The sequence below is a fragment of the Xenopus laevis genome, chromosome 6L (genome assembly GCF_017654675.1).
Source record: "Xenopus laevis strain J_2021 chromosome 6L, Xenopus_laevis_v10.1, whole genome shotgun sequence".
In the NCBI taxonomy this organism is placed as follows: domain Eukaryota; kingdom Metazoa; phylum Chordata; class Amphibia; order Anura; family Pipidae; genus Xenopus; species Xenopus laevis.
The window spans coordinates 39,855,600-39,870,664 of NC_054381.1; the positions used below are offsets into that span (position 1 = coordinate 39,855,600).

General features: G+C 40.4%; 1 protein-coding gene across 4 annotated transcripts in view; it reads left to right on the forward strand.

Moving 5' to 3' along the window:
* Positions 1-15,065, forward strand: part of LOC108718865 (ATP-binding cassette sub-family B member 5) — a 112,287-nt gene that overhangs the window by 10,241 nt on the left and 86,981 nt on the right. The window contains exon 1 of one of the 4 annotated variants that reach the window (XM_018267371.2): positions 1,158-1,387. The exons of 1 other annotated variant lie outside the window; for it this stretch is intronic. The gene's annotated coding sequence lies outside the window, so the exon portion shown is untranslated. Of the gene's footprint in view, positions 1-1,157; positions 1,388-15,065 lie in introns of those variants that run through there. 2 more of the 4 variants (XM_041565968.1, XM_041565966.1) reach the window with 2 other exon arrangements.

Here is a 15,065-nt window from a genome sequence, read left to right on the forward strand (position 1 = left end):
ATCCAATTACGATGTGCAATGGGCTCCACCAGACGAAAGATGTCGGCACTCTCCACACACGATCCGAAAATCGTACGAATCCTCGATTCATACGATAGGATCTGTGCCTCTATGGCCAGTATAAGGGTCTGGCCACATGGGCAGATTCAGTGAGATTAGTCGCCAGACAACAAATCTCCTCTTCTTCGCGGCAACTAATCTCCCCAATCTGCCTTCCCAGGCAGGCACTCGGAACGCATTGTTTTCCGAAGTCGTCCGTAATTGCCTCACAAGGAAACTAAGGGTGACTTCGGAAAACTGAGGTGGGTGATAAAGGGCTGATTCAATTGCGGGCCCTAGGGCCAACAACCGGATCACAATGAGAAAAATACAGGCAGTCGGATCGAGGACAGCATCAAGGAACCAATGCAGTCCTCGATCCAATGGTATTTTTAAACCCTTCCGAACAACTTTTGGCCAGATATTGTTCGGTGAAGCTCGTCGTGGGGTTCCTATACACTGGCCAATAAGCTGCCGACCTAATCTGACGGCAACATATATCTGTCCGTGTTTGGCAGGCCTTTAGTTAAGGGCCTAACCATCAAGTTCAAAGTCTATTTAATAAAACATCCATATTCCATGGGTAAATAACTCCAAATAGAGATCCTTTGTACCCAGCAGCTGTTCAAGCAACAGCCTTCCTGTACTGTTTTACCCCTGAAGCAGTGTCAATTAAAGCTCAGTTTAAACAACGTGGAACTTCACACATAATATTTACTATATATATATTATAGTGATCTGCAGCTCAGGCCACAAGTTTTGCCAAACATATCAAAGCACAGCATTACTGAAGCTACATATGGGTATTACTCAGCAAACTGCACTGCCTGGGGAACAGTAGGGCCCTAATGATTCCTGTTATGGGGATTGTGTGTGTGAGTGTCTCTCGTGTGGCCATGGCCTTATATTTAATACAATTTTCACATATACCTTGATTAAAAAGCAGGTTTGTAGAGTGCATTGTAACACTGCACTTCCTAACACATGAAACCAATCGTAGCTCAGTGAATATTAATGAGGGATGTGTACAGAGCAAAGCGTTGGTACATAATCATAGTTTGAGGGCGTTTAAGACTCATGACAGCTGGTACAGTTGTTGGCTAAGAGTGTGCAGCAGCAACAGAAGGCAGAAATATTATCCTATCATCTATAAGAGGCCTTCCCTATTGTGCACGTGTTCTGCGGGGAGAGTACTGCAGCATCCAGGCATAACCTCCGTTGTACAGGGTTTTCTGTTACACACGATACCTTCTCTCCTTGTGAGCAAGTATCACTTTCACTTCCTTATTTAACTCTGGATGCAGGAATAAAGCCTCATAGAATCTCTACCAACCAACACAGCTCAGAGGTAATGCCTTATTTTTATTATTATTATTATTAGTCCTTTTGGTGTCTAATTGTCTCCCTACAGAACATTTGTTGCAGTTCAGGCAACACTTCTTTAAGGACTAAACTTCATTTAGTTAGCTGACAAATGGTTGAGCAATGTAAGAAGTGAGTGCTGCTAGGTTTATTCATCATTCATTTAATATTGTGTTTTGCTTGTGATCGAATATAACTACTGACTTCTACATTTAGAAAACCTACAGTACACTCATCTTAATATAGCACATTCATACGCAGGGGGCTTTCTGATACACATAGTAATAGCAACATTTAATAACGCTGATGTCCATGCCTTGTATTAAAACCCTGAGCATTCACTGATTTCAGTGTGACATATATTAACAAAGGGTATACAGCTGAAATCCACATACAGGATTATCTGAAATGATCTGACAAGTCGATATGGAAAAAGTCTGCAGACTCTGCCAGTGTACTGGGGATACAGCCAGAAGGGCAGCCCAGCAACTTGTGGTTCTTGTGTTTGGCACGCACACTGACATGTATACATGCCCTCTGGCTCTTTGCACATCTAGTAATTCATAATACAATTAACAGCATCAGCAATTATGGGGCCCCATACTACTAAGTTAGGAGGGCCCTTCCCCAATTATAAAAGTTTTGGTCACCTAGGCCCCCTTGGCGGTGGGCGACAGTTGAAAAATAAAGCTTTTTGCATAGGCCATGTCCATGATCCACCCTGGCCAATCTTTAGTTAAGACAAACATCTGCTCATGAACTGTACAAACCTTGCTCACTCTCCCTGAAAGACCAGCCCCTTTTGCAGCCAGTGAATCATGTCTCTTAGTTACTCCCTGTACCCAGGCCCGGACTGGCAATCTGTGGGTTTGGGCAAATGCCAGAAGGGCTGCTGTAAAATGCCATAGAAAGTGACTATTAAGTGGGCTGGTGGGGGCCTGTTTGGGCCTCTATTTAGTAGGAATGGCAGGGCCTATTTTGAATCCCAGTCCAGTCCTGCCTGTACCCCTCTGATTGTGGCCTTGCCAATCCAAAGCACATTAACACATTAATCAGCTATACCAGAACACCCCATGTAATACTATGTGACAGGGTCAGACTGGGCCAGCGGGACAGTGGGAAAATACACACTGGGCCCAGGCCCACATTGGCCCCTCTGACCAAGACCCATTCCTGTGCCTGGGCTGTCCCATCAGATTCGAGGAAAATGGTGGTAAAAGGTGCTAAAGAGCATGCGCATACTCTCTCTAGCGCCCGGGGGGGAGGGGCAGGACCACAAAAAGAAGCCTCGGAAGGTTACAACAGGGACCCTTGAAGTTACACCCCTGGTGGGCCCCTCACCAGTCTGACACTGCTAAGTGATAATAAACCACATAATGTGAAATATGAGTTTATAAAATGTCATCCTAGAGGTCTTTGAACAATATAAAATACTTATGTGTAGTGTAGCTTTGTTAGTTGTTGGCATGGGTTAAAGCCTCTCATTATGAACAGTGCATGATTAGTGATGGGCGAATTTGCACCGTTTCGCTTCGCCGAAAAATTCGCTAATTTTGCGCGAAATTCGCGAAACGGAGAAAAATTTGCGAAACGGCGCCGGCGTCTCGTTTTTGACGCCGGCGTCCGTTTTTCGGAAAAAATTTTTTTTTGACGCCGGCGAATTTTTGCCGCAAATTTTTGCGGGCGTTTCGCGAATCGCGCAAATTCGCCGCGAATTCGCGCCTGGCGAATAAATTCGCCCATCACTATGCATGATTTAATAGCTATCACATAAATCTAAAGCAGGGAAATGCAGCTCATCGGGTATTCATATAAGTTTCTTATAATCGGTTAGGTTAGTAAATCAAAAAAAATTGGTGTGCTTCTGATTTTATAGTAACTTTTGCAGTTAACACCAGCCTAAACAATCTCTGTACTTTAACCAAATTTTACACCTCAGTGGACTCAGGGGCACTGCTGCCATAGGACAAGTTGAGAATTTTCCACAGACAGCAGTGTCTAGTGGTTTACCAGGGGTGGCAAAAAGCCACTGGTAACATTAAGAGCCAAAATTCCAATTTTTAAATTGTTGTTTCAGCTCTGAAATTGCAAATTGTGCTCTCTGCATTAGCAATGCAACCCCTCCTTGCCCCTTTCTGATGCCAAAAAAGTTAAGTGTGTGTGTGTGGGGGGGAATTGGAAAGGGTAACTCAGGTGGCACATACCCAGGCCACAGGTCACACCTGAGTGGACTTGAAGTGTATGGGCACAAAGTTGCTTTAGTGTGATAAACCCATTTAGAAATCAGCTTATTCTCCATGTTTTAGCCATATAGCTACAATTAAACAATTTTGGGTGCCTTATATACCCCAGGACATGGTGCTAGATAGTCTTATGAATAGGTTTGCTGGATTTGCTAGCTGGGTCTGATGGGCTTAGCTGTTCCTTTTAATTATGTGCTCCAATGAAATTAAATCTTGCTTTACTAATCACCAGCAGGGCCAGCTGTTCATCAGCCATAATCTCCCAATGCTTTAAAGAAGAACTAAAATAGAGCTTTATTAGAGAAGTAGGGCAGACATGTTGTACATTTTGTTTTGGGCTTCTTTACCTGCCCAAGGTAATCACAGCCCTTTGGCAGTGAAGATATGTGTTTCCAAAGATACCCCAGGAGCTCCCCAGTTACTGCTGTCTGCCACTTACTGAGCTTAGGGACTGACTCACCATATACTAAATATAAATATATATATATGCCATATTATGTCACAATATAAGGCTGTTGAATAATTCCGATTATTGGTACATAAAAATTAGAATTAGAATCACAATTTAATAAACACAATTAGAATCAATAAGCACAATTAGAATCACAATTTAATAAACACAATTAGAATCACAATTTAATAAACACAATTAGAATCACAATTTAATAAACACAATTAGAATCACAATTTAATAAACACAATTAGAATCACAATTTAATAAACACAATTAGAATCACAATTTAATAAACACAATTAGAATCACAATTTAATAAACACAATTAGAATCACAATTTAATAAACAGGCAAACCTAATTTTCTGCTTGATGATTTGTGGCAACCCCTCAGCTTAGTTTCTAAACAGCTGCCCAGAGCTCAATGAGTATGTGAGAGTCACTGACACTCCAAACTAAATCCAAGATGGGAAACTCCTGTGACAACTTTGAAGGCCTGGATGATTACTACCATAGAGTTGCTGAACCTTTAGGCTGGTTCAATAAGTTCAATATATATAATATTTCAAGCCAAATTCAATTTTAGGGTTTGTGAATATGGCTACAAATGCCATATTTTTTTTTTTTTCAAACATGTTCAAATGCCATATTTTATATACTGAAAGTATTGCACCAGCCAAAAAGCAGCTGTTGAGAAGCTAAGCTTTGGGGTTGTTGCAAATTATCAAGCAGAAAATGAAGTTTATCTGTAATATAAACTGATGATACAGGGGTGATTATTAAATTCTGATGCTAGTTGCACTGGTTTCTGGGCTGCCATGTAGTAATTATCTGTATTAATTACTAATCAGCCTTATATTGTGACATTTCTATTCTATGTGTACTGTATTTTGTGAGTGGGTCCCTAAGCTCAGTAAGTGACAGCAGCACAGATCATGTGCAGTGAATCAGCAGAAAAGAAGAAAGGGAGCTACTGGGGCATCTTTGGAGACACAGATCTTTACTGCTAAAGGGCTGTGGTTGCCTTGGGCTTGTACAGAAACCCAAAATATAATGTACAACATTTCTAGCTACTTTAGTTAGACTTTAGTTATACTTTAGCCTAAAGCATAGAGGAGGGGGCAGACAATATTTGATTGACAGGTGAGATTTTTAAATGAGCTTACAACAGCTATGTTAAAAAAAATAGAAATTGGATTTCATGTTTAATTTGAAAAGGACTTTTATTATACAGCTTTTTGTGTCTGGGTGACAGGTCCACTTTAACCTTTAGAAAAGCTAATTTTAAACAACTTTTCAATTCGTCTTCATTTTTTCTTTTTTAAAGTTTTTGCATTATTTGCCTTCTTCTTCTAACTCTTTCCAGCTTTCAAATGGGGTCACTGACTCCATCTAAAAACAAATGTTGTGTAAAGCTACAGATTTTTCTTACTGCTACTTTTTATTACTCGTCTTTCTATGCAGGGCCAGTCTCTTATTCAAATCAGTTCATGGTTACTAGGGTACTTTGCACCCTAGCGACCAGATTACTGATATTGTCTCAGAATATCACTCATCATACTAAAAGTTAATTCAGAGATTAACTCTTTATTTTATTTATAGATAAAATTACCATTCAAAATTCTTTCAAACTGATCTTGAATTTGATCTTGAATAAAGAGGTCAATGGAAGTAAATTATATATATATATATATATATATATATATATATATATATATATATATATATATATATATATATATATATATATATATAGCCATATCTGTTTGGTTTATGTATGCACAAGTTTCTAAAGGATGACGCACTGTTTATTGAAATCTTTAGCATTAAGCACCAATCATCATTTTCTGACTATGTTATTGTTTGTATCACATGGTATAATCCTTCAACTTCCCTTGGGTGTTTTTTAGGCTCTTTAAGGTCATGCTGGCCATGTGACAAAAATCATTCTGGTTAGAGGAAGGAAAGGCTTAAAATATATATAATATAAAAAGAATGCATTGCAGAGTACTTCAGAGTGGACTCTGTATATATAACAAGACCCCCTGAAAATGGTTTACACTGTTCTGTGCCCCACTATCCCATCAGGACATTAGTGATTCTGTAAGCTTTCTGAGAAGGATTACTAAGTTTATGAGGGAGGGGAATCATCATCTGATCTGAGCTTGTTTATTCTAGATATAAAAAAATTTTGCCTTAGGTTTACAGGATACACAATGGTCTATTTATAAAGCTATTGAAAATGATTGAAGCTGATGCATTAAAAATTTGGTTTAAACCTGACTCACGTCAGACTGGCTAAGATCCACCATAGTCCTAACATAGTTACATAGTTAAATTGGGTTGAAAAAAGACAAAGTCCATCAAGTTCAACCCCTCCAAATGAAAACCCAGCATCCATACATACACCCCTCCCTACTTTTAATTAAAATTCTATATACCCATACCTATACTAACTTTAGAGCTTAGTATCACAATAGCCTTTGATATTATGTCTGTCCAAAAAATCATCCAAGCCATTCTTAAAGGCATTAACTGAATCAGCCATCACAACATCACCCGGCAGTGCATTCCACAACCTCACTGTCCTGACTGTGAAGAACCCCCTACGTTGCTTCAAATGAAAGTTCTTTTCTTCTAGTCTAAAGGGGCGGCCTCTGGTACGGTGATCCTCTTTATGGGTAAAAAGGTCCCCTGCCATTTGTCTATAATGTCCTCTAATGTACTTGTAAAGTGTAATCATGTCCCCTCGCAAGCGCCTTTTTTCCAGAGAAAACAACCCCAACCTTGACAGTCTACCCTCATAATTTAAGTCTTCCGTCCCTCTAACTAGTTTAGTTGCACGTCTCTGCACTCTCTCCAGCTCATTTATATCCCGCTTAAAGGGGAAGGAAACCTCGTCGGCGCTAACCCCCCTCCCGTGTATTGCCCCACCTCCCTCCTCCCCCCTGGCCTACCCCTCCCGCTGGGCAAATGCCCCTAACTTGTTACTTACCCTTCTGCGCAGGTCCAGTCCAGGGAGTTCACAGGCGACATCTTCTTCCACACGATCTTCTTCCTCCTTTGACCGGCGTTTTGGCGCATGCGCAGTAGGATCGTTTCGCCGGTACAGATCTACTACGCATGCGCCAAAAGTCACGCGCATGCGCAGTAGATCGTACCGGCGAAACGATCCTACTGCGCATGCGCCGGTCAAAGGAGGAAGAAGATCGCGTGGAAGAAGATGTCGCCTGTGAACTCCCTGGACTGGACCTGCGCAGAAGGGTAAGTAACAAGTTAGGGGCATTTGCCCAGCGGGAGGGGTAGGCCAGGGGGGAGGAGGGAGGGGGGCAATACACGGGAGGGGGGAGGGGGGTTAGCGCCGACGAGGTTTCCTTCCCCTTTAAGGACTGGAGTCCAAAACTGAACTGCATACTCCAGATGAGGCCTTACCAGGGACTATGGCTCAATGCTTTCGTGGCTGCTCCTCTCCAGGGACTATGGCTCACATTTGGTGGATTTGCCAGAGGGTGGCCCGATTTTGGGTGCGGGTCTACAACCTTATATTCTCTGTTTTACACTTGAATTTAACTAAGGCCCCTCAAGAAGCCCTACTGGGTGTGCCTCCTAAGGCAGTCCCGAAACTGAAGCTAAAACTGTTAAATCACATATTCCTGGCAGCTAGGCAATCAATTGACAAAGCTTGGAAATCACCCACCATCAACTTTACACTGTTTAAAAATAAGGTAGATTGGATCTTTATTGACGAAATATTAACTGGGATAGCTACAGAGAACACCCAAAGGATACTGAAGATCTTGCAGCCTTGGCTTCAGTACAGATTTAATGGTACCCTCCCTCCTAATCTTGTGGCAGCATAATGTCCCTAGTTCCTTTTATTCACATCAAGATGAGTCTTCCCTCTAAAACAGATAAAGGGCCCACTACTAGATATCCATGACTGTTTTACCTTATTTCTAATCTTTTCTTTACTGCGATTCTTTTTGCTTAGTTCACATTAGGCCACGAGTGCCTCATACTCAGATTAACCTACATAGGTAAAAAAGAGTTTGACCCCAGGCACTCCTCACAACTAACAGTACTCAACATGTACGGTTAGGGGATAATCCAGGATATTATGTGTTAGCAACACTGATTTAAGGGCGATCTCCATGTATGGAACTGGCAATTGAAATAATGGCAATATTCTCAGTTATCACAAACATTCTACTAATGTTTTGCTGTATAAAACTTGAATTTGTACTGTTTCTCTTTTGTAATGTATACCATAATAACACTCCATGCACTATTGCCTTTGCAGGTATTTTACACTGAGCCTTATAAATACAGTACATTGGGTTTCATTTGGGAAAGTCTATTATTTAGGTGGCAATGTGTGTAGTATTTGATCATTGCTAAGGGAATTTCCAAAACAATGTAAGTTAGCTGGGACTGTCCCATGGGAGTGAAGGAAAGTAGAGTGAAACAACAACAAAGGAGGGGGGTTCTTTATCATTACAAAAGTTAAGGCACTTCTGTTTGGTAGTTATGACCGATAGTGTATATATGATAAATAAATTATTATTCAAACAGAAGTTTATTGACTGGGTTAAAGTTTGAATGCCATGCAATTTTTATTTTCACTAGGGGCTATATTCTCTTCATTGTTGTTTTTTTCTTGAAGAAAGGCTGTAAAACTCCATTACCATATAAAAGTCCATTATATACAGTCAAGTGTTAAGTGAAAGCAAAGGTAAAAACAATACCAAATAATACAAAGTGGGTATGGATGGCCAGGAGGTGGGGGATTGGGAAATTTTCGTTTGGTAGATTTTCTAGTAAGAAACTAAACAGGGTAGGCCTCTTGTCCTACAAAAGTTCTGTACTGTACTGTTTTTTTTAATACATCCTCCGGTTGCTAGATAATTCTGTATTTATTGTTTGTTAAAACAAATGGGATGTGTATGTTTAAAACACCAGAAAAGTCATATTCACTGGAATGAATATTTATTTTCACTTTGAAAAAAACAGCGACATCCAGTCACTCCAGCCTTTTATACATTACATTTTTGGAATTTTTCTATTTACCCAGTTTTTACTTTTACTGAACTGTTCCTTTAATCTACCTTTGTTTTGCCACTCCTACCTACTGTCTTGTGTTATAGGTAGCCTTGTCTGGTTGAGTTGTAATATTGATGGATAGCTATGCATCTAAATGAATGATTCTAGGACAGCTGGATTATACCCTGTAGTTTGAGCCACTAAGAGCGCGCATTTTGTAATTCTCGCTGTCCCTATTTGGTGTCCTTAAATGTGACTTTTGGCATGTTTCACTTTGCCCAAGTGAGAATAAATGCCTGCTAGTGACTTCCTGACATGACTCTAACCACAGTGAAGCCGTGAGGATTTTAATACTGTAGAACAGCTGCATAATGTGTTTATCTTTCAATGCACACTTTAACAACTGGCTGCATTTTGTAACTCTTGCAATGCACATTGTACTTTGAGGGTAAGGGCACACCTGGTGATTCTGGAAGATTTATTCGCCCGGCGACTAATCGCCTCTTCTTTGGGGCGACTAATATCCCCAAACTGCTTCCCCATGTCTTTTTTAATGAAAAAACGCCTGTTTCGTGAGGAAACTTCGGACGACTTCGGAAATTTGAAGCACAGCGAGAAACCACTAGAAACCACTAGGGAATCCATTATTTTGGTTGTCCAGTTCATCTGCCAATGTAACATGTCAACCAGTTCATGGTGCTTCAGCAGATGAAGAAGTGAAGACCAGCAGAAGATACTCTTCAATTTCTACTGTTCCGATTAACCAAACTGACAAAGATGTACCCAGTCACCTCCAACTTTACCATTTCTTTACCAATACCATTCAGAGTTTTCAGGAAAGAGACAATAACTCAGAAATGATATTGATTCCTCAATTTCATATATAATAATAATTGTGTGTATTAATGAGCATTAAAACATTGCTAAACAGATGATAATAGCATGTCACCTGCTACATCAGAGTTTCGAAAATGGACAGCACCGTTTTTATAAGAAAAAAAGCCTTTATTGTAGCTTGGCTACGACGTAGCCGTACATCGTAGCCAAGTTACAATAAAGGCTATATTACTTATAAAAACGGTGCTGTCCATTTTCGAAACTCTGCTGTACCTAGTGGATTGTGGCCACTACCGGAACGTGCACTGGATAATCTGAAGGAGTGTGCAGGCCCGGATTTGTGGCACGCCGCCCAGCTGCATCTTTGAGGCACTGGGGACTTAACGTTCCCCAGCGCTTCTGCCTCAGTGAGCGCCACAGCCGGCGCTAGGACCCTGCGGACACAGGGCGGCGCAACAGGAAGAAGCAAGGGTATGGCTCATGCGGCCTTGGGGTGCCGCTTCGTTAAATCCGGCCCTGGGAGTGTGTGCTGACTCAAATACTTCGCTGTCACCTGCTACATGCCAAGCATTGGCTCAATTCTAAAATGAAAGCTTTGTACCCTCACTTATGTCATTATATATAAAAAGCCATGGCATGCTTATTTATTTACCTATGTCTGATTGTGTAACCAGAATTGCTAGTAATCTCAGATGTAGCCAAAAGTAGGGGAATGATAGGGACAGCACCCTTGGGCCCTACACTTTAGCAGGGCAAAGTGTGTCATGCTTTAGAAAGGCAAAGGAGCCCCAATCAATTTTAACTTAAAGGCGTTGTTGACTTCTAAGTTAACTGTTAGTATGATGTAGAGAGTGATATTCTGAGACAATTTGCAATTGGTTTTAGTTTTTTATTATTTGTGGTTTTTGAGTTATGTAGCTTTTTATTCAGCAGCTCTCCAGTTTGTAAGTTCTACAATCTGGTTGCTAGGGTCCAAACTACCTTAGCAACCATGCATTGATTTGAATAAGAGACTGAAATATGAATAGGAGAAGGCCTGAGTAGAAAGAAAAGTAATAAAAAGTAACAATAACAATACATTTGTAGCCTTACAGAGCATTTGTTTTTTAGATGGGGCAGTGACTGCCATTTGAAGGCTGAAAAGCATCAGAATAAGAAGGCAAATAATTCAAAAACTATAAAAAATTAAGGACAATTGAAAAGTTGCTTAGACCTGACTATTCTATAATATATCTAACGTTAACTTAAAGGTGAACCGCCCCAAGTGGTCTGATCCCCCACTGGTAATTTAATGCAGGGTAAATGTTGTGTTGGCAAGTGTGCAGCATGTTGTATTGTTTGCATGTGCCTGGCATCATTTTCAGGAGTAACAGCAAGCCAGATGAGCACAATAGAAGAAATATGTATAAATAATGGTGCAGCAGGGAGAAGGGAACAATAGGGCACAAAAACATTGATGAAATGAGTTCAGCAGAGGAGAAATAAAAATGGAGGCACAACAGGTGAAAGGTTAAACAGTGTCTAAGGAGGTAAAATACATATATTTATTATGGGTAGATTTTTGTCATTCCTTTTCTGGGCATTAAGTGGCACTAACCTATAATTCACATACTTTGTTGGTAGGGGACCTACAGCTTAGAGCATAATACAGATATAAAATTCCTGTGGTCTATATAACACTCCATGGGTATCTGCTATAGGGCAAGCATGTGATAGGATATAGACAGGGAGCTGATATAAGAGACAGGCTAGTTTCAACTTTGTGGTTGTGGTCCCAACATGGAGGGTATTGGAGTGTATCCACAGACAGGGATTCGGTGCAGAGGAGCAGAGGTTAGTGCGGGGAAAAATGAGGGGAAAAGTAAACAGGGAAAATCAGGTAGAAGGGGAACAGTTGAGGCACTGCAAATAAAGAGTGGAACAATGGAGTGCAGAAGAGGAAAACTGAATCAGTAAATGCACAGTAGGGGTATAGTTAAAAACGAAGGCGTGTGTGAAAATGTGTCTAGAGGATTTCTTGGAATAATGTGTAAATGTGCTACAGGAATATGGGGGATTAGTGATCAGCGTGTCTACAAGATAACTAGGGAGTTGTTCTAGTCTTATCTCTACTCTTATCTCTACTAGATACTGGATTTACTTCCCATACTGTGTAATTGCTAAGGTAGCTATTGCTGTGGAAACACGACTGTGTCTATACTGTGAGAGGATATAATAGACAAATAGAGTTACAGTAACTGACCGGCAGTGGCAAGTGTTAGCCAGGCTGTACATTCAATGTGCCACTATAACAAATCCTTACGTAGCCAGAAATATAAGGCTACACTCTTGAAGGGCTTTCATTCTATGTGCATTTTGCCTGACTAGGATGGCATGATCTTTTTATAAATGGTTGATGATCACTTTCCACTCCATTTGATATAGCATGACTCAAGCAATAATAATGATCCATAAAAGAAATGTCTCTACTGTCCAGGTATATACAGTATGCAAGGTATAATATTAAGATCTCGTACTGATATGGCGCTTACACATTTGCACAGTTTAAATGCTTAAAGTAACAGTAACAACAAAAAATTAAAGTGCTTTAAAGTAATAAAAGTATAATGCAGTGTTGCCCTGCACTGGTAAAACTGACGTGTTTGCTTCAGAAACACTACTATAGTTCATATAAACAAGCTGCTGTGTAGCAATGGCGGAAATTGAAAAACGGATTACACCATTAGACAGACAGAGCTTATTTGCTATCTGCTGTGTAACCTGAGCCTTTTCTCCTTTGAATGGCTGCCCCCATTGCTACACAGCAGCTTATTTATATAAACAATAGTAGTGTTTCTTAAGCACAGCAGTTTTACCAGTGCAGGGCAACACTGCATTATATTTTCATTACTTTAAAACACTTTTATTTTTTGACGTTACTGTTCCTTTAAATAATATATTATTTTTCATTAACATTGTGGCTCAAATGTAAAAATTGCATTTGTTTTATTGTGAAAATCAAAAGGGTGTTTTGCATGCAACCTTTACTTTTATGGCATACTTTGTCCTTGTTTACTGTGTTGGCTGCTGCACGGGGGCAAAAATGCAGATGCTTAAAGGGATACTGTCATGGGAAAAAAACAAAGATACTTTGTAACAATTTTGAGACACAAAAACACAGTTTAGATAAGGAGAAATATTTTCAAACTTTCATAACCTGCCAAATTTTGTAAAACAAAGATGGTAATTAGGGGGTGTGGCCACAGAAAGGGGTGTGGTCAAAAAATTGCTGCGCTACATGCAGAATAAAAATGTATTTCCCTCTTTTTACTTCCAAAATGTTGGGAGGTATGGGAATGTAACCAGATAACAGCTCCCTAACACAATATAACAGCTGCCTGGTAGATCGAAGAACAACACTCAATAGTAAAAACCCAAGTCCCACTGAGACACATTCAGTTACATTGAGAAGGAAAAACAGCAGCCTGCCAGAAAGCATTTCTCTCCTGAAGTGCAGGCACAAGTCACATGACCAGGGGCAGCTGGGAAATTGACAAAATGTCTAGCCCCATGTCAGATTTCAAAATTGAATATGAAAAAATCTGTTTGCTCTTTTGAGAAATGGATTTCAGTGCAGAATTCTGCTAGAGAGGCACTATTAACAGATTCATTTTTTCCCATGACAGTATCCCTTTAAGACTACAGCAAAATGTAATCGACCTCTTATTATAAAGAAACTTTTATTGTGAGGCATTTGTGTGAAGCAGTGCTTAAATGAATGTTTCCATAATAATACTGAGAATCAGGCTATTTATTACATTATTTTATGGGTTATTGTTGTGAGTAATCTCAGTGGTTTGTCATGTGAACCTAAGAACAAACATTTTGCTCATTGTTAAAAGGAAGAGATAATTACAAGGGAGAGGGAGTGTGTAAGTGTCAGGAACAAATGCCCAGGAACTAACCCAAAACTCCATCTGAGCAAATCCCAGGCACCAGCAGTCCATGATACAGCCAGGAACACACAGGTTTGTGTCTGGGGATATCTGTGCAACAGAGCATGGAAGCATGCAAAGTTCTCTTTAAAAGTTAATATAACACCCTCTTGGCGACCCCCCTGGTGCCAAGGTTGTACATTATTAACGACTTACAGGTCCTGAGTCCCCTTTGCAAGGTGAAAGGGTACTGCGAATTCTTCTCCGGCAGTGCCTCCACCTAATGGAATTGGGGGAATACACCTGTGGGTGGCCCATTAGGAATAACACTCAATACACGTTTTGCTTTTATAAAAACATCAACTTTATATAAAGAAAGTGTAAATTAAAGGGTAAGTAAAACTGCATTAACATCATACATAAATGACCCACTCCCCTGGGAACCTGTGGCAGTCCATTTCCTGGCCCTCCGTACCAGGCAAAGTCCCGCACTACTCCCTTTGGCAGAATCAGAGAGTCTCAGTTCCTTTTCCCCAAAAGAGTATTAATGTCCCAGGTACCACTACCTGCCCAAATACCTTTCCCACTGGAAAGTACTTGCTCCCACGTGGCAGGCACACAAACAGCCTGTTTCCCAAACAGGAGATCACTGCACACAGATGGGTAGGCTCACACAGAGCTGGAACAGACATCCACAGCAACAAAGTCTTAAAGGGATACTGTCGTGGGAAAAACATTTTTTTTTCAAAATGAACCAGTTAATAGTGATGCTCCAGCAGAATTCTGCACTGAAATCCATTTCTCAAAAGAGCAAACAGATTTTTTTATATTCAATTTTGAAATCTGACATGGGGCTAGACATCTTGTCAATTTCTCAGCTGCCCCCAGTCATGTGACTTGTGCCTGCACTTTATGAGAGAAATGCTTTCTGGCAGACTGCTGTTTTCCATCTCAATGTAACTGAATGTGTCTCAGTGGGACAGGGGTTTTTACTATTGAGTGTTGTTCTTAGATCTACCAGACAGCTGTTATCTTGTGTTAGGGAGCTGTAATCTGTTTGCCTTCCCATTGTTCTTTTGTTTGGCTGCTGGGGGGGAAAAGGGAGGGGTGATATCACTCCAACTTGCAGTACAGCAGTAAAGAGTGATTAAAGTTTATCAGAGCACAAGTCACATGAC